At 45.2% G+C, this 19,406-nt stretch overlaps 1 protein-coding gene across 1 annotated transcript in view; it reads right to left on the minus strand.

Annotated features, from left to right (window-relative positions):
• Window positions 1–19,406, minus strand: part of LOC119425944 (keratinocyte differentiation factor 1) — a 72,765-nt gene that overhangs the window by 30,599 nt on the left and 22,760 nt on the right. The gene's annotated exons all lie outside the window — the stretch shown is intronic.

The following is a 19,406-nucleotide window of genomic DNA, read 5'->3' on the forward strand; positions in this document are numbered from 1 at the left end:
GATAGATGAAGCTTTCTTCCTTGGGTACTCATGTCCCAGGAGAAATTGATAGTCGGCCAGTCTCCGAGGCCGTCGGGAATCAGATTTAGATAAGCTTGATTCTTGTTTTTTCTTCAGGCAGACAGATTACTTTTTTCTTCAGCCTTGAGCCCATCTGGGCGTTCTGGTTCCGAAAATGCCTAATTGTGGGATTCCATTCCACTGATCCATGCTATGAGTCTCCTTTAAGGTCGAACCCACCACGCTGACGAGCCCCAGAAGCCGCAGGTGGCCTGCGATTCTCAATCGCCTCCACCTTACGGTTAAGCTCGTAAACTAGACGATTCAAAGTTCCCACAGCGTGGACCAGACCTTCACACTGACTCGGAAGTTTTACCATGGTCGAAACTGCTGCCGCCATCTGCTTCAAAAGTCGATAAAACAGAGCCCCGCCGATGCCAAAAAGCAGAGTCCCTGCTATCATAATTCCAAATATATAAACGTCTTCAACATCCTCCTGAGACAGAACTGAGAGACACATCATCTGCCACACTCCCCACGAATCCATGACGTACCCCACAGCGTGAGTCTCAGCTGGACATGCCGGTTCTCCAGGACCTTGTCGCTTTGATGAAAAAATCTTATCAATAGAGTTGAACGCCCACAATACCAAATCCATAATCTTCTTAATTTATGTTCGGGAGATGAGACCCAGGCGCTTCAGACACACACAGGGCAGTGCAGGAAGAAGGAAAAACGAGGGAGGAAATAAACAGAAGCTGCGACCTCGATGAGAGCCTGGGAGGAAAAAAAAAAAGGCTCTGTAGGAGCCTATATCGGGGCAGGAAAGAAAAAACTACATAACACACTTTTGTTTCAGGAATCGAAGAGAAAAATTGAAACATTTGACAAATGGACAGAAAAAGTCATTGCAGACGTTTTTTTTGTTGATTTAAATAGCCCTGCAACAACCATTGAAAAGCAACATTGTTATGTAGCTACATTGGATAACCGGTTGTCACAGGCATGTACAAAAGCTGAAGGTGCAGGATGGCTGATGAAGAGAAAGGCACTAAAAGAGGCATTGCAAGCAAAGGATTTCCTGAACCTTACAAAATTTTATTTCAATAACTTTTATAAGACCCAACAGGACAAACCGGAGAATGTGGCTTGGGAGAAGGCAACACCACTCTTAAAGGGGACTGACAAAACAGGTGACCCTGCCCACATGTGGACTGGTGAGTTGAAGCAGCCTACATGCAGTAACTCTATAACTGTAAAACACACACTCACGCAAGGCAGTCACAATAAGTCATGCAGCAAAAATAATGCTAAATTGTCAACTAAAAACAACAAAAAGGTTGGATTTAGTGAAATTAATCCTAACTCAAGTCAGATGCAGGTAGTTAAAATAGAAAATGGGGAGATTACCTTTAAAGTTCAGGGATGCCCAGTTGCAAATAGGGCGACTCGGAGGGGAGTACAGAGTGGACAGACAATAGTGGGAACACAGGTAGAACAGAGGATGGACACCAAACTACACAGGGAGCAGACGGCGGTACAAAAGGTGGAACACCTACCTCTGAGATCTCTAACATGCTGGGGGAGATAAGTGAAATGAGAGAGGAGCTCAGACAGATAGGTAGGGACCTATTTGAGAGTGAGGACGACACAAAGGAGGATGTTGCGAGAGAGCAGTTAGATGAAAGAGTGTCTAGAAGGACAAGTGTGTACAATATCTATCCAAAACCAATGGTAGTGGATAAAGACCAGGATTATCGAAAATATCCACAACCTACAAAACGGAGGAGTAATATGGACTATGACCCAGGCCCAACATGCCAGTTGCCTCTGGTGGTGACACGTAATAGAACAGGCCAGGTTAACAACACAACGTACCATCCCCTAGCTTACGCAGATAACGCACTCCTGAAATCAACCTTACCCGATCCGAAGAAAGGGGCACACATTTGGATAAAAGACTTCCTACAAGCATTTCGCGGTCAGATATTCACCCTGGGAGATGTTAGAGCTTGTTTGTCACCCCACTTGGAACCTCAAGAGATGCTGAGGTTGGAGCAAGATGCAAGGACAACAAATTTAGATCAATCCATGCTTTTTGAGGGACAGGCTCAGAGATTTTGGCTGGCTCTAAGAGACATGTTTCCAGTGAGAACAGATTATAATATTCTAAATGATACAACTAGAATACAGGAAGAGACAACTGAACAATACGTGTTCAGAATGTTGAGCGTGTGGGAGGAACAAACAGGGGTTGTGCCTCTGTCACCACCTTTACGAAAACTGTTTAAACAGGCTATGATAAAAAGCCAAACGGGTACAGTGAAGGAAGAAATGCTAAAACTTGTGGGAGGAGAAGAAATGGCACTTGAGTAGTGGATGGCAACGTTAATACACCACATACAGAGACAGGATGAGGCACTCAAAAAGGAAAAGACAGAATTCGAAAAATTACATGAGCAACTGATGAAGGAGCAACTCAAGGACCTGAGAGGGAAGGTTAATGAAAACAAAAAGGCTGAACAAGAACATACAATGGCACAAATGGTCCCCATGGCTCCACCCCTGATTTCAGATATAGGAGCGTGTCAGATGTATCAGAACTCGCAGAATTTTCGATATGCCCCGAATAGAAACAGGGGAAGGGGTATGAGAGGGAGATATCGATATGGAGATCAAATGCCTTCAGATGATTTTGGGTATCCTCCGCCGCCACCGGATCATACACAAAATCAGAGCCAACAGAGACAGGGAGCCCAACACGCACCTCAAGGACCCCCTACACGTTGCTCCGAACCCAGGCCAATTTTCACAATACTAGGGAGGCCAGGGTCCCACACATGAGGAGAAATATTTAGATGAATTTCCAGCTCCTTTGTTAGATATCATGATCGGTGGGAGGTTTTTTTCCGTTCATGGTGGACACTGGTGCGCAGTTTAGTACTCTGAATATTGATCTCCCAGTCTCCTCAAAATACACCGAAGTGATGGGATTTTCCGGTGAGAAGCAAAGATGCTATTTTTCACAACCAGTAAAATGTCAAATCCTGCTAACTCAGCCTCACATTGAATTCATACATGAATTTTTGATTCAGAAACAATGTCCGCTAAATCTTTTGGCTCATGATCTAATAGTGGCATTAGGGGGCAAAAATAGTTTGTTCTCAAGTGTACACCGATGTGATATTTCCTGACGATAAAATTTTCAGATCAATGATAAACAACAAAAATCAGATGCTCCAATTGGAAAAGAAACAGGAGGAAAACGCTTATGTATGGTGGGGTAAAATCGTGCACAGTGAGTCATGTGATCTGAGAGAGATAATGGACAGGTGGAAAATATGGATTAATCTCGAGACTGTACGAAAGTCCAGCTGACCCTTTGCATGTTACCCTGAACTACTTGCTGAACTCTGATCAGACTAAAGAAATAGACATACGAGGAAAAATGGGAGGACATATTTAAACTGCTCCAGGAGCAATAGAGCAATAGAGCAATATCAGCAGAGATATGGACACCAAGAAATCTGAAAGTGTGAGCCCTCTCCACCACTTGCCATTGATGTAAAGGGGGGCTAGGTTGGTGCTGTGCTTCCTGAAATCAATAATTACCTCCTTGTTTTTTTTGATATTCAGAGTCAGATTTTTCTCTGAGCACCAGGTTGCTAGCTCCAGGACCTCCTGTCTGTAAAACGTCTCATCTCCCTTAGAGATTAGTCCGACCACTGTGGTGTCATCAGCGAACTTGACAATGAGGTTGTTGTTGTGGGCCGGGCTGTAGTCATGGGTGTAGAGACAGTACAGCAGGGGGCTCAGCACACAGCCCTGTGGGGAGCCAGTGTTCAGCGTACGAGTGGAGGAGAGATGGGGACAAAGTCTTACAGATTGGGGCCGATTGGTTAGGAAGTCTTTTATCCAGGCACATGTGAGTGGGGGGAGGCCGAGATTGTCCAATATATTTATAAGAATGTCCGGAATGATTGTGTTAAAGGCTGAGCTGTAATCGACAAAGAGCATTTGAACGTAGCTGTGCTGTTGTTCCAGGTGGCTCAGCGCGGTGTGGAGAGCTACTGCAATAGCATCCTTTGTGGACCTGTTGGTGTGATATGCAAACTGGTAGGGGTCAAATTTTGGAGGGAGATAGTCCTTGATGTGCTGGAGAACCAGTCTCTCGAAGCACTTCATGATTACCGGAGTGAGAGCCACCGGTCAGTAATCATTCAGGCTGGTGATGGTAGGTGTTTACGACACTGGGATGATGGTTGCAGATTTTAAGCAGGGAGGGATGACTGCCTGGGCCAGGGAGAGATTGAAAATTCTGGTGAAGGTGGGGGCGAGCTGGAGGGCACATGCTTTGAGCACCCTGCCAGGTAGCTTTCCTGGGGTTCACTGATTGGAGCGAACGTCTAACATCATGCTCCCATACAGTGAGTGGAGTGGTGCAGTAACCGGGTGGGTGTGGGGGCAGGGCAGGATCAGATGGGTGCTGCTGTGGTGCATCAAAGCATGCAAAGAAGCAGTTTAGCTCCTCTGCTAGTGATACACTCAGGTCTCCTGTTGTCACCTCACAGCCTCTATAGTTTGTGATGTTTTTTTATGCCCTTCCACACCTCCCGTGAGTTGTTACTGGACAGATGGGACTCTATATTCCTTTTATGGTCAGCCTTTGTGGTTTTTATTCCCTTATTCAGGTTGGCTCAAGCAGCTCGGTACAGAGCTCTGTCACATGACCTGAAGGCAGCATCGCGGGCTCTGAGGAGTGTGCGGACCTGGCTGGTCATTCAGGGTTTCTGGTTGGGGTAAACCCTAATGCTGTTGACCATAGTCACATTTCAGATGCAGAACTTGATGTAGTTCAGTACTGTTCCTGCGTAGGTTTCCATCTCTTGATGCTCAAATAAGTCCCAGTTAGATTGTTCAAAACAGTCCTGTAGGTCATCGAGTGCATTACCAGGCCAGGTTATAACAGTTTTTGTTGTAGGCTTTGCTCTGCATCTGAGGGGGGTGTAAGCTGGGGGGAGCAGGAGGGAAAGATGGTCTGACTGCCCGAGGTGGGGGAGGGGTATGGCTCTGTATGCATGTTTAAAGTTCGAGTAAACATGATCCAGAGTGTTCTCCCCTCTAGTAAAACACAACATGTTGGTATAATTTTGGGACTACTCTCGCCCCCTGTGCCTATGCTCACTTACAATGGTTGCATTTAGACACTAGGGTTTGGATAGAGTTGGGGTGGAGGGGAAACTGGCATCATGACAGCCTTTGCTCCTTCTTCTTTCCTTTTTAATAGCACTATACAATAACACATATCAACAGCACATCTAGGGGCGGGGGTGTATGTGTCGGGGTCTCATTCTCTTTTTTTTCCTCACCCCCCCTAGTTCCCTAACTGCCATTCCGGGGGTGGGGTCCGAGAGAAGGGCAGGCCGTCGGGTGTTGACCAGGACTATGTGGGGGTTCGGGGTCTGGGGGATTGCCGTGGGCGGTGCTGGCGCTGTGCTCTCCCTGGGGTTGTTTGGACCCCCTGAGCTTGGCTCTTGGGTGCCATGGTTGGCCCGCTGGCCGGGGTGGCTGGCGGGCGGTCGGCTGGGGGCGCGTGCTTGGTTGTTGGCGGTGTGTGGGGGTGGTCAGAGGCGTGACCTCTTCGTGCCGGGGGGTGTCCTGTCGGCTGGGCGTGGCCTGGGCTGGGTCTGGGATATTGGCTCCTCTCCGCTCGAGAATGAATGGGTCTACCTCCTGGGTTTGGGCATGGGCTGCCCCCTGTAGAGGGCGGGTACATGTCTTGGACCTGGGGGGTATAGAGTGTGTATCGGGAGTAAGAATGAAATGTATCGTTATTGTATGTCTTTGGGTGAGTGAGTGTAAGAATGAGGCTGGGACTGTGTGATTGTGTTTGTGTAGTATGAATGGGTATTTGTTAGGCCGAGACTCGGACTGCTCCCTCTTTGATACAACTGGGGGTGCTTGGCATCGTGCCCCTATCGCGCGACCCCCTGGTGGGATGTGCCCTTGCCTGCTGGCGCGCTTGGGGCCCTTGGTGTTGGGGGCTGGGCGCTTGGGCGTGTGTCGGCTCGGCCTGGTGTCTGCCTGGTGGGGCTCGGGTCCTCTGGCCCTGTCAGGCCTTGGCCTGGGTGGTGTGCGTCCTCGGTGCCCGGGCCTGGAACTGCATCGGTGCGGCGGGTTCCGGCGGGGGCCTATGAGTTTGTCGCTGTTGGCCCCGGGGGGGTCATTGCATGTGGTCGCTGGTGGGGATCTTCCGGTTCTCCCCTGTGGTCCGATCTGGGGGGTGGGTGAGTGGTTCGTCCTGTGTGGGTGGCCCTGGGGGCTCCGCGGTCGGGGTCCCTCCTGGGGTCTTGGGCTCTGGTCCCCCCTTTTTCGTCTGCCTCTGGTCTTGGGGGTTGGGTCTCTGCTGCTTCACAGTTACTATTAAATGTTCTATTTGAGAAGCCTTATACACTTATGCATGCTCTCAACCACACACAAATACAGTAGATGCAGGGATGCTTATGTAGGCTTTATATGTACATATATAGATGTATAGATATGTATATGAATGTATATTCATGTGTATGTACATATGTATATAGGCGTATGTATGGGTATATATATTTATGGAAACTTACTACAAAGCCATGAATATTTTAAGTTCTTTATACATATGTATTTTGTTGCTGTGTTTTGTCATGTTCTTTGCAGGTGAACAGACAGTGGCCGGGTGTTTTGCCGTGTGCTCTCTTTGTGTATTATTTCTTATATTTTGGAGTCTTACTTTGTCTTTTCTTTCTTTCTATCCTATTTAAAAAAAAAAAACTACACTAGATAATCACTAGAATAAATATTTCATAATAATGGTGTGGAGAGGATGGCTGTAAGGGGAGAAGGGAGGCCATCACCAAAAAAAAAAAAAAAAAAAGAATTTTGGGAGTACAGTCTTCAGATTAGCCCTATTGAAATCTCCTGCAATTATATGAACACTGTTGGGGTGAGTCCGCTGCCATTCATTTATGGTGTTCAGCAGGAGAGAGAGCGCCGTATTTACATTAGCGTCGGGTGGTATATACACAGCAGTAATTATCACAACTGTTAGCACTCTCGGTAGAAAAAAAGGTCGACATCTCACCAACATGTACTCAAGGTCTGGGGAACAGTGATAGTCTATAATTGTCCCGTTGTTACACCAGTTCTCATGCACATAAATACAGAGCCCTCCACCTCTGCTCTTACCGGAGTCTGCAGTCCTGTCCCAGCGTAGCAGAGAGCGGCCTGCTAGCTGTATGCTAGCATCGGGTATCCCGGGGTGAAGCCAGGTTTTGGTGATAATCAGAACACAGCAGTGGCGAACATAGCGATTTCCAGCGAGTTGTAATTCCAAATAATCCGTTTTATGCACCAGGGATCTGGCATTGGAGAGATAAAGGCTCGGTAGAGGTGGCTTGTGAGGTTGTGATCTTAGCCTTAGCATAACGCCAGACCTGCAGCCTCGCTTCTGCTTCCTCTCCCTTCTCCGTCTGCGCCGCCTCCCAGGCCCGACAACAATCCATGGAGAGCCCGGTGATCTCGCTATGCCGTCTGGGATGTTGTGCGTGTAATGAAAGTCACTCGAAACAGGTATTTGGTGCTGCTCACTGATGTCCAAAAGGGTCTGACGTCCGTAGTTGATGTTTGCAAACTCGGCAATGTAAACACAAGAAAAAAGGACGTACAAAAATAACATTAAAAAGCACTGAAAGGGAGAGCTGTGAGCCGCTGCAACCATGAGCGCCATCTTGGAAAAACCCATGCAGATCAGCAGGAGGAGGAAGCCTGGAACATACCACTTTTTCTCAAAGACTGAGGGAAGGGGGAACTTCTATTTGTTAAATTTGGTTTTAGTTGGTTAATTTGTCACTTTAGTGTTCACTTATTTGTGCTAAGTTAGTTTTTTTCATTTACCCTTTATTTATACAGGTAGTCTCATTGAGCCACGAGAACTCATTTTCAAGAGAGACCTGTTTAGGGAGCAGATGGTGGGGGTTAAGGGCCTTGCTCAGGGGCCCAGAGTGGGGCGAATGAGGGTGGAGGGAGGTGTGGGTGTTTCCCCTTTTCCACCCACATTTTTTGATGTTGACGGTACCGGGAGGTGAACCTACGACTTTCTGATCGCAAGCCCATCTTCTAACCTCTGTGCCACCACTCCCCCAAGTTTTAGGGGTTTAGTTAGTTTTGCTTTATTTGTTTCAGATGCTGTTTTAGCTAATTTTATATTTTTTGTCCCTTTATTATGTTGTTGTGCCTCCCTCATGTGGCAGATTTGGATTACTCCACCCCTATTTAAGCAGTCCTTTGTTTTTTGTTTAACAGGTCAGTTTGGTTAGTGCTCAGTTGACCTCATTGAAGTTGGGCCCAAATTTGTTATTTATCTTTTGGTTTATTTTTTCATTGAAATTTGAATCTTTAACTATTTTGGAATTATTAAATGTAAATTTTTGCTGATTTTTTTAACACCTTTGTCCTTATTTAAGTCTGGTCCCTCACAGTTGGTATCAGGAGTGAGATCTTTTTTTTTCTCAAACAGTTAAGGACATGGTGTATTATTTTCCTCTGCTTTTACAATTTTTGCATTAACTGCCTCTGATTTTTTTTTTTTCTGAGAGGAAAAGTTTCCAAAAAATGCCTGGAAGAGGAAGAGGACGAACAAGAGGAGGAGCCAGTCCTGAGCCAGATGAAAGGGAGGCTGTTGAAGAAGGTGGAGCCGTTGGTGGAGTGTTTGACATGGAAGAGGAAGGTGAGAGTGAACCAACACTAGCAGACTTGGCTAAGCTTCTCAGAGCCAATATGGGGCAACAGAAGGCCAAGGAGGACTACTGGACCAGAGAAGCTGCTAAGCAAGAGAAGAAATTTGAGGAACCACAAAACCAGTTCAGCTTGTTGAAAAGGGAGACTCAACCCCAAACTACTCCCCTGCTCCTCAGACCCCTTTCACCAGTGCGGCCTACACAACCACCAAAGGTAGAAGTGCCTTTGTGCACATGGATGTTGATTTGTCTATGAACTATGACCAAGTCAAACTAGCTATTTTGCAGAAGTATGATATTAATAGTGAAACTTACAGGCAAAGATTCCGCTCACTTCAGGTAGACCCTGAAGAAACTCCAAAAGAGCTCTACATAACGCTGAAGGAGCTGTATATGAAATGGGTGCAACCTAATGGTAAAATTGTTGAACAAATCAATGAAATAATAATTCTTGAACAGTATTTGAGAATATTGTCAGCAGAACTACAGGTGTGGATAAGAGAACATAATCCAAAGACTGCAAAGGAGGCTGCTGAACTGAAAACAGAAAAAAATTGCACCAAACAGAATGCAACATTTTTTGCTTTGACAACTTTCAGGGGGAAGACTTCTGGGTATTTAGTTGCATAATCCACAATCACCAGCATAAACCGGTTACCTCCTTTACTCCTTTCCACTGGTCCCACTATGTCCATACCCAAGCGTTGAAATGGTGTGCTCAGGACTGGAAGGGGTTGTAGAGGAGCTTTGTTGGGAGTCTGGCTGATATAATTTGGCATTCTGGACAGCTCCTGCAAAACAGTACATCTTTATGCAAGCCAGGCCAAAAAAAGAAACAGCGTTTTATACGGGCTAAGGTCTTATGCTTCCCCAGATGGCCAGCCCAGGGAATCGAATGGCCCAACTTCAAAACAGTTTCTCTAACTGCTTTGGGAACCACCAGCTGTTTAATTGGCCCATATTATCTGTAAAGAATGTCAATGTGAATGCAAAAATCACTTTTGTTTACTTCGGCTTCTTTGAAATACTTCACAAGATCTAAATCCTGGTGCTGCAACTCTAATATATCACACGGGATTTTGAAATATTTGAGTACTTCAGGCTGTGGTGTGTCAGGAGGAACTACCACTGTCCCTTGAAACTTTTCTCTTCTCCGCAGTCTTTTGGACTTCCTGTCTTTTGTTTCACCTGTAGAAAATTCCACATTGTGAAATGGTAAAGTACTAAGGTCAGGGACAATTTCTTCAAATTGCTTTGCTTGGGCCCAAGTTAGAGCAACATTACACTGAGGAGACTGTAACCATACCATACCATACCACTTTATTTATAAAGCACTTAAAACAGCTACAAGGCCAACCAAAGTGCTGTACAGAAAAAAAAACAGGTAACACACAAAGCAAAATACAAAATGAGGTAAATCAGAATATAGACATAAAAACGATGCAGATAATGACGACAAACCAGTGTGGAGCATACAGGATCAAAACACAGATCATCTTGTGTTGAAAGCTACTGAATAGTAGTGAGTTTTTAAATGGGACTTGAAAACCGAGAGGGAGGGGGCCTGTCTGACAAACAAAGATAACTCGTTCCAGAGTCTTGGTCCTGCTACAGAGAAGGCCCTGTCACCTCTACGCTTAATATGAGTTCCTGGAACTGTGAGGAGCAACTGGTCCGCTGACCTCAGGGAACGTGGTGGGACATATGGTTGTAGCAGATCAGAGAGATGGGGAAGGGGGGGGGGGGGGGCCCAGTTTAGTGATTTGTAGACATACATGAGTATTTTGAACTGGATTTGAAAGTGAACCGGTAACCAGTGCAGTGAGGCCAAAACTGGTGTAATGTGCTCTCTTTTGCCTGTACTGGTTAAAAATGGGGCTGCTACATTCTGGACCAGTTGTAGTCGTGCAATGGAGGTCTGACTGATACCAAACAGGAGTGAATTGTAGTAATCAAGCCTAGATGTAATGAATGCATGCATTACTGTCTCCAGGTTCTTTTTGGACAATATGGGCTTCAGTTTAGACAGCCGCCTCAGTTGGAAGAAACATGATTTAACAATCATGTTTACATGATTGTTAAGTTTCAGGGAAGGGTCCATTATCACGCCCAGATTAGTGACTCTTTGTTTTTCTGACAGGGTTAGAGCGGAAAGGTCGATGCAGTGGTTTGTGATCATGTTGTTGGGAGGGAACAACATGACTTCAGACTTCTTTTCATTGAAACTCAAGAAATTTAAAGCCATCCAGTCCCTGATGTCAGCCAGGCAGTTGAGCAGCGGTTGGATAGAGCATGTACCATTGTGTCTTAGGGGGAAGTAAATTTGACAGTCATCGGCTTAGAAGTGGAAGGGCATGTTGTGTTTCCGGAAAATAGCACCAAGCGGCAGCAGGTATAAAGAGAATAGGAGGGGACCCAGGATGGACCCCTGCGGAACCCCCCATTTAAGCTCTGCCTATACGGAACTAAAATCCTTGATGGAGACACAAAAGGATCTGACAGCGAAGTAAGATCTGAACCAATTGAGGGCTGATCCTGTGACACCCACCCACTGCTCCAACCTAGCAATGAAGATCTCATGGTCGATGGTGTAAAAGGCGACTGTGAGGTCCAACAGGACGAGCAGCACAGAATCACCGGTATCTGTGAATCTGAAGATGTTGTTAAAGACCTTCAGCAGGGCAGTTTCAGTGCTGTGGAGAGGTTTAAAGCCAGATTGGAAAAGCTCTAAGATGGCGTGATCCTCCAGGAAGCACTTCAACTGGGACTCGACTATTTCCTCCAGTACTTTAGAAACAAATGGGAGTTTGGAGACAGGCCGGTAGTTGGAGACGACTGAGGGGTCAAGGTTTGGTTTTTTCAGGAGAGGCTGGACGGCAGCATGTTTAAAGGATTTTGGCACCACGCCAGTGGATAAACTACTGTTTACTATGGCAAGAATGGACAGACCTAGATTAGGGAAAACCTCCTTTAGTAGTCGAGGGGGGACCACATCAAAGGTGGAGCCAGAAGTTTTCAAGCTGCACATGACCTGCTCTAGAGAAGATAGAGTGATGGGTTCAAAATGGTCAAAAGGAGCTACAGATTGAGGTGGGATGGATGGGTCATGAGTTGGAGGGGAAATGAGAGCCCTGGTGGTCGCAAATTTTTCCAAAAAGAAATGTAAGAAGTTGTCGCACAGCTCAGTCGAGGATTCCAGAGTGGATGGTTCAGTGAGGTGGAGAACAGAGTTTAGGGTGGAGAAGAGGACACGTGGGTTGTGAGAGTTTGAGGTAATTATATCATAGAAGTATTTGGATTTAGCAGCTTTCACTGCTTTCTGATAACAGCGCCAACTCTCTTTAAGTATTTGAAAAGAGACCTGCAGCCTGTCTTTCCTCCACTTTCGCTCAGCCCTCCTACATTGCTGCCTAACGGCCTTGGTGACGTCACTCAGCCAAGGTTCTGCTCTCAGTTTTGATTTTCTAGTTTTAACAGGCGCAACATGATCCAGAGTCTTTAAGCAGACAGAGATGAACTGGGATGTCAGCTCCTCAGTGGTGGTGAGAAACACTGGGGGCTGAATTATCATTTCAGAGTTATAAACATCTGTGAAACGTGCGGCAGTGAAGTGGTTAATGGTCCGAGTGCGACGTGCAGGAATGCACGACTTAGGAGTTAGATGTGGGAGGGTGAACTCAAACCGGACAGGCATGTGGTCTGAACAAACATTATCACCAATAACAAGATTATTAACAGTTACATCACGAGTTAAAACAAGGTCCAGTGTATGTCCGCACTCTTGGGTGGGACCGTTTACATGCTGAGTTAAATTAAATGAGTCCAATAAATCCAAAAAGTCCTTAGCCAAGGGCTTCTCAGGACAGCACACGTGCAAATTAAAGTCACCAATAATGAAAACATGCTCATATTTTGGTGTGATTTCAGCTAAGAAGTCAGAAAACTAATTTATGAAATCCTTAGATCGAGGTGGGCGGTAGATGAGTGCAAATAACGTCGCAGGTGAATGTCTGAGTTCAAAGATGCTCAGCTCAAAGATGCTCAGCTCAAAGCTGGCACGGGAAACTGGGATGGGCAGTTGTTTACAGTCAAAAGTTGATTTGAATATTGTTAATAATCCACCACCGCGCCGGCCTGATGGCCGCGGTGCGTTAAAACACAAACAGTTCGGTGGCAGTAATTCCGTCAAGGCGCTGGACTCACCCTGAGACATCCAAGTCTCTGTGATGCACAGAAAGTCCAAATCGTGTTCTTGAAAGTAGTCCCTGAGGATAAAAGTTTTGTTAGTAACAGATCTTGCGTTGACCAAACACATCCGGATACTGTCCAATGTGGAGCTAGCAGTGGTGGAGTTAGCGCGCGCTAATGGCCGCAGGTTTTCAATAACAGCCCCTCCAGGTCGGTCCGAGCTGCGCAACGGCTGACAACTCACGTTGGTTACCTGGTCCGGGCACACAGGAGAGGAAAATGCAGCGTGCAGAGCTTTCAGCTTCACCAGCTGACCAGCACGTTTTCCCCGGCGTCTGAAGCGAGATCTCCGGGCAGGGAGGTGAGGAGCGCAGCGAAGGTAAGCTGGCACGTCCGCCAGCAGGGGGGGAGGGGGTCCAGAGGTACGCTCATATTGTTCAAAATAAGCGACTTCAGTGGCAGAAAAACGAAGATCCAAAAGTTGTTGTCTGTCATACACCAGCAGAGAGTTGATGTCATTGATGAGGAATACAAAAAACAAAACTAATCCGAACACCATCAGCAGAGGTGGATTGCAAGCCATGTACACGGGCGCCATCTTACCGGAAGTAACAGGTCAATAAGCACTGGTAGGTCATTGCAGAGAATTACTGGAAATGGTAAGTTATTTACTACCCCCACATTAAGCAGGTAGGTTTGCCCTTTCACAGTGACATAGACATCTGCAGTTGGATAACTTCTTTTGTCACCATGGACGCAGCAAACTGGAATGTGCTCACTGGTGCAAACCAACTGGGGTAAAACATACTGGAGCTGGACCAAAGTCTGTGTACTCCCTGTATCAATCAGGGCCTTCAGTGCCTGACCATTGAGCTCCACAGACGTCTCCATTAATGGCTGCATTACTCCCACCTTTCAAGTCTCTTCCCTGGGCACAAAACACATCTGGGACAACTTAACAGCATTTTGAGGGCACACTGGTTTGGTGTGACCATCCTGTCCACATAAGTAACAAATGGGCTTTTTCCCCTGAAATGTTGAGCCAAATCTCTCTTTTACAAGGAGCTTATTCACACCTAAAACCTGTTGGGCTGGAGGTTGATTGCGGCCATCTTTTTTCCAGCTTTGAAAAGCCCAGGAGTTCTTCCTCCTAGCAGCCACAAACACGTCAGCCAGTTCAGCAGCCTCCTTTGGAGTCTTTGGATTATGTTCTCTTATCCACACCTGTAGTTCTGCTGACAATATTCTCAAATACTGTTCAAGAAATATTATTTCATTGATTTGTTCAACAGTTTTACTATTAGGTTGCACCCATTTCATATACAGCTCCTTCAGCCTTATGTAGAGCTCTTTTGGAGTTTCTTCAGGCTCTACCTGAAGTGAGCGGAATCTTTGCCTGTAAATTTCACTATTAATATCATACTTCTGCAAAATAGCTAGTTTGACTTTGAAGTTTGAAGGAAGCAATTTATGTAAAAAGAGAAAAGTCGTCTCTTAACAGAGAAGGAGGCCTCAGATTTCCGCTTTCAAAAACCTATAATGCAACTTTAAAACAGATTCCCAGCCAGTTTTCACACCTGATGGGAACAGAGGGGCCTCATCTGTGAATTAGAGGAACAAAAGACTCTTACTGTTAAGGTTGTTTAGGTGTGAATTGCCAATCTACATATGTGTGTGTGTGTCTTATCTCACTCAGCCTTATAACCTGTATCTCTCACTCTCTGCTCTTTGAATTGAGAAAGCTCCTCGGATGAGGAGCGAAACGTCTTCTGTTACAAATAAAGTCCAGTTGTTTTTGGATTGAACGTTTTTTGAATTCATCATGTCCTGGATGACTGAGAATCTTCACCAGCACTTGGCTCGTGTGTGTGTGAAAGGAAAGTTGACTGAACAGCTTCAAGCCTGTTGCTGAATAAAACCGAGACTGATACCGGCAGTTGCCATGGGACGCCTCAAGGGGGCGTACTTCAGCAGCGCTCGAACAAAAAGTTCAACGGAGTGAAAGGAAATGAACAAATAAAACTAACTAGGCCTTTGTGTGATGGACGGAAAGGAGAAAGACGTGAATGAGAGTGAATGGAGTCCACCTCTGAGTATGAATGAGGTTTTTAAAGTAATACCAGAACAAAAACAGAAGGTAGTAGCTGCCATAGAGCAGCTTTATTCAGGAAAGAAAAGAGAAAAAACTGAAAGAGAAATGTGGGGCTCTGCCCCGTATGAGTGAGACAGAAAGAGGCTATCAGTGCCTGCTGGGATGGGGCTGTATCCATGCCTGGACATAGATGGAAGACAGTTGAAGGTCACATGTTTGTAGCAGAGCTTATGGAAGGAGCATGAAGAATGGGTCAGATATGAGAGAGAGACATCTGGAGGAACAATAAAAGAGGAGGATGGAAGAAAAGGAAAATCAGAAAAGACTGCCAGAAGAGAAGAGGAGAGTTGAGGAAGAAAAAAGGCAAAGCGAGGAAGAGAAGGCCTTAGAAAGAAAGAACAAGGAAGAAGAGCTTATATTGGCTGAGGAAAAGAGACTGAAGGAACAAGAAAAAGAAAAAGTTGGAAGAGAAATTGAGAGGTCTGAGGAGGAAAAGGAGGAGGGCTGAAGAGAGAATAAAAGTTCAAAGAGAGGAATAGGAAAGAAAACAAGAGGAAGAAAATATTGAGTAGATGAGACGACAAGAGGAGTTGGAGAGGTTGGCTAAAGAGAGGAGTAAAGCCCCCAGTATACTGCCGCGTACATCCATATGCAGAGGTACGCACGTACGTATGCAGAGGTACGAGCGTACCCCCCAGGGCATGTCCATGCAAAGCTCAAATTTTTACGACCGCATACGTGTACGCGGTGTCGCACAATAAACTGCCCAGCGACGGACTGTTTTGTATGCGACACCAATGTATTAAATTCTCCTTCTTCATCTCTGATCTGGTCCTTTCTTTTGTTTTTTTGCCAAGAGGCAAGTGATCTCTTCTTCCTCCATTGATGAGATGACTGAAATGGTGAGAAATGGAGGAATTTGTCATGAGCGAATTAAACTCAGGTCCAGCGTGGCTGCGGGAGGGTCTGGAGATTTCCTGGTGGGCTGGTCTGATATGTGGTCTGTAGAGCCAGTGCTCTGTTTTGTTTTTTTAATGTTTTAGATCTTTTTATTCACAACATATAAACACTGTGTCTGAGGCTGCCAGCACTCTTTTTTTTTCTTTTTTCCGACCTGTCAATCAATCCAGTAGGCGTGTCAGCAAATGACCAATCGGCGACCTCAATTTGTCCCGAAGGTAAATGCCCCTTGTCTGTGAAGCTGTTCTGCAGCTGCTCGGGGTGTACGCTGGAGTATGAAGTCTGAACCCTCTGCGTACAGTACACGCATACGTACGCGTGAACGGACGTACGCAGCAGTATACTGGGGGCTTAAGTCCTCCTAAGGTGTAAGGCTGTGCAAAGGAAAGAAAGGGTGTTATGGCCTGAGGCCATTTGGTTGAGCAAAAGTGTATTTGCAGGTTGGTTGCTGACTCAGCTGTGCTGTGGCCCATCTGGGATTGGCTGCTTCACTTCCTGAATCCTTCCCAATGGACATCAATCTGCATCCTGGTTGGCTTCTTCACCTCCTGCTCCTCCAACCACAGAAGAGGCCTGCCTATTTAAACCCAGCTCTCTTGCCATTCAGAGCGGCTGTTGTTTAGAGCAGCTCGCCACTTGTATGGGTTTCTGTGTCTTTGGACTTCGGTCTCTTGACTTGAATTGTTTGGCTTTGGCCAACGGTTAAATCCTGCAGTTGCAGTTGGTTGTCGGTGTTGTTTGTAAGCCCCTGAAAGCGGTTAGAAGGCTTACTTGTTTACTTTTGTTTTGACTCATTGTAAATTTAGTTTGAGTATTCATTCACTTGGTTAACCTTAATTTTGTTATTGACTTGGTTGTGAAAACTGTTGTAAATTGGTACTTGGAAAGTACCCCTCTTTTTGTTAATGTTAAATTTTATTTTAAACTGACCAATTATATTACTTTTATTCAAACTTGTTCCATCTGGATTTTTAATGTTACCTCCCCTTCTCCTGGCTGAGCCGGGTCGTAACATTAATGGGGGCTCGTCCGGGATATTTAACGTAATCCTGTAACTTAAAAGTGGTGATTGTTTGGTCAGTTTAGCTGAGTGACATTCTTGGTTGAGCAGCTGCAACTTGTTGTGCTCATTAAGCATGGCACAGTTTGATCTTGAGCAGTTTTTAAAGTGTCCTTCTCTTGATCAGCTGGAGCTTTGCCGTAAAGATGATTTGGCTCAAATTGCAGCCCATTTTTCTATTTTTTGCTCAAAGCAACTCCTTAAAAAGGAATTAAAGAACCTTGTGATAGAGAGACTGGTGGAGCTGAAACTTGTGCTTCCTGAGATTTCTGCTGATGAACCTGCTGTGACTTCTGTTGGCATATTGCCATCTGCTGGTCCTTCTGCTGAATGTGATAGAAATATTCTGGGTAAACCTCAGGCAATCTCACAAATGTCAGAAGTTGACATTGAGGTTAGTGAAGGGATTAAGACTCCTTACACTCTTCCTCGAGTTGGTCTTTCTGCTGCCAGTGGTTCAGCTGGATCTCAAGCCAATGCTCGGCTCAAGGTACGGCTTGCTAGATTGCAACTTGAGGCCCAGGAAAGAGCACAGCTTAGGCAGTTCCAACTAGAAATGAAAAAGATGGAACTTGAAGCTGAAGCTGAAAAAGCTGTGAGAATTTGTCAGCTGGAGCTTGATGCTCAGGTACGAGCAAATGTTTCTGCTGCTCCTGTGAACTCTACCAATGGTTCTGTTGGTCTCTCCTCTGTTTCTGTACAAAACAGACACTTTGATGCTACCAAGTACATTGCTTTGGTGCCTGAATTTAGAGAAGCAGAGATAGACTGCTATTTTGCAGCTTTTGAACAAATAGCACAAGCTTTGCAGTGGCCACCAGATGTCTGGTCAGTTTTGTTGCAATGTAAACACCATGGTAAAGCTCAAGAGGTTGTTGCAGCACTTCCTCTTGATGAAGTCCTAGACTATGAGAAAATGAAATCTGCCATTTTAAAAGCTTATGAGCTTGTTCCAGAGGCTTACAGGCAAAAAATTGGGTATTTTAAAAAAGTCCAAGTCAGACCTATGTTGAGTTTGCCAGAGAAAAGAAAATCTCTTTGATAGATGGTGCTGTTCAAGAAAAGTCACCGACTTTGATAACTTAAGAGAGTTAATGTTGTTGGAAGAGTTCAAAAATTGTCTACCTGAGCGTGTTGTTGTACATTTACATGAGAAAAAGGTAGACTCACTGACCTCTGCTGCTGTATTAGCAGATGAAAATGTTCTTACCCATAAGTCAACGTTTGTTAATGAGAAGTCATATGTTAACTTGTGCACAAATTTGGTGGAGATGGAGGAGCTTGAACCACTCTAGGCTTAGGTTTTAAGGGGGGAGGTGTTATGGCCTGAGGCCATTTGGTTGAGCAAAAGTGTGTTTGCAGATTGGTTGCTGACTCAGCTGTGCTGTGGCCCATTTGGGATTGGTTGCTTCACTTCCTGAATCCTTCCCAATGGACATCAATCTGCATCCTGGTTGGCTTCTTTGCCTCCTGCTCCTCCAACCACAGAAGAGGCCTGCCTATTTAAACCCAGCTCTCTTGCCATTCAGGGCGGCTGTATTTTAGAGCAGCTTGCCACTTGTATGGGTTTCTGTGTCTTTGGACTTCGGTCTCTTGACTTGAAGTGTTTGGCTTTGGCCAACAGTTAAATCCTACAGTTGCAGTTGGTTGTCGGTGTTGTTTGTAAGCCCCTGAAAGCGGTTAGAAGGATTACTTGTTTACTTTTGTTTTGACTCATTGTAAATTTGGTTTGAGTATTCATTCACTTGGTTAACCTTAATTTTGTTATTGACTTGGTTGTGAAAACTGTTGTAAATTGGTACTTGGAAAGTACCCCTCCTATTGTTAATGTTAAATTTTATTTTAAACTGACCAATTAAATTATTACTTTTATTCAAACTTGTTCCATCCGGGTTTTTAATGTTACCTCCCCTTCTCCTGTCTGAGCCGGGTCGTAACAAAGGGAAATGTGCAGGAAGTCTTCACAAGGTGTGATGACTGTGCAAAAAAAAGGGAGTGAGAGAGGTGTTAACAGAAATGAGTGGAATTTTTGAACGACCCACAAAGGGAGTGTTGGTTAAATAAGTGTGTGGAAAAGATAGCAGCTTAATTAGTGAATAAAATATCTAGTTTGTGAGGAATATTTGTTAGAGTCTAGTTTTTGTGAGCAAACTCAGTGTGAAAGTCTGGATCAGGTGAATAAAATCGGCATTTAAAGGTGGAGAGGAGTGAAAACCATTAAAACAAGAGATTTAGTTTGTTGACATCTTACCTGGCCCCCAAGAAAATGTGAGAAATCAAATACAAATCGGATTCCAAAAAAGTTGGGACACTAAACAAATTGTGAATAAAAACT

The sequence above is a fragment of the Nematolebias whitei genome, chromosome 19 (genome assembly GCF_014905685.2).
Source record: "Nematolebias whitei isolate Nwh7 chromosome 19, NemWhi1, whole genome shotgun sequence".
NCBI classification, from domain to species: domain Eukaryota; kingdom Metazoa; phylum Chordata; class Actinopteri; order Cyprinodontiformes; family Rivulidae; genus Nematolebias; species Nematolebias whitei.